The sequence below is a fragment of the Sinocyclocheilus anshuiensis genome, unplaced genomic scaffold (assembly GCF_001515605.1).
Source record: "Sinocyclocheilus anshuiensis isolate Anshui unplaced genomic scaffold, SAMN03320099.WGS_v1.1 scaffold89, whole genome shotgun sequence".
NCBI classification, from domain to species: domain Eukaryota; kingdom Metazoa; phylum Chordata; class Actinopteri; order Cypriniformes; family Cyprinidae; genus Sinocyclocheilus; species Sinocyclocheilus anshuiensis.
Window position 1 is genome coordinate 125,002 of NW_015537931.1, and position 901 is coordinate 125,902.

Below are 901 nucleotides of genomic sequence, written 5' to 3' on the forward strand. Positions count from 1 at the left end.
GTCATTTTGCATTATTGACACTATTTTCCTAATTAATGCTGTTCAGTTGCTTTGACACAATCTGTATTGTTAAAAGCGCTATATAAATAAAGGTGACTTGACTTAAAGTATATTTTATGTCTACTTTGTGTAAGAACATTACAAAATGATTACACTTTTAGTGGATTTTTAATGTACTTTATATTGCAGTAGGCCTACACATGGTTATATTTTAAATATTTATGTATTTATAATTTTAATATTTGGAAAAGTACAATATTTTGAAAAACATTTTTAACATTTACAATGTACAAACGTTTGTCAACTATTATTAAGAATTGCGATATTTAAAATATGTTGTTAAATATGTTGTTCAGTTTTACTTAAAATGTTATGCTACTTTGGTTGATTAGGCTGTTGTTCATTACATGATACATTAATTGTAATAAGCTAGGTGTTTATAAATTTGTTCAAGCTTGACGCCTTTATTTTCTAATATATATTTCTGAAATTCCCACAAGGATTTCAACATCATATATGAAAAAAAAAAAAAACTTGCGTGTACTTGTTTAAATTCAAAGAGCACACTGACTAAACCTGATTGGTTCCAGAGCCATTGAACGGCTCTGATTGGTTCGTATGATAATGAGCTCACCCCAGAGAGCTTCGTATATAAAATATGATGTGATTGCAAATGTCTGTTGAATGTGAATATAAGTCTAAATTTCAACAGTATTAGGCTGCGTTTACACAGCAAGTCTTAATGCACAGATCCGATTTTTTGACCATATCCGATTTTTTGGCACGTCTGTTTACATTCACTTTTGACAGGACTGGTATCCGATATCTGTTTACATTAGCCTAATTCCCACCCAAAAGGATTGTCTGCAGTGATCGCTTTACTATGCACATGGTAGACCAT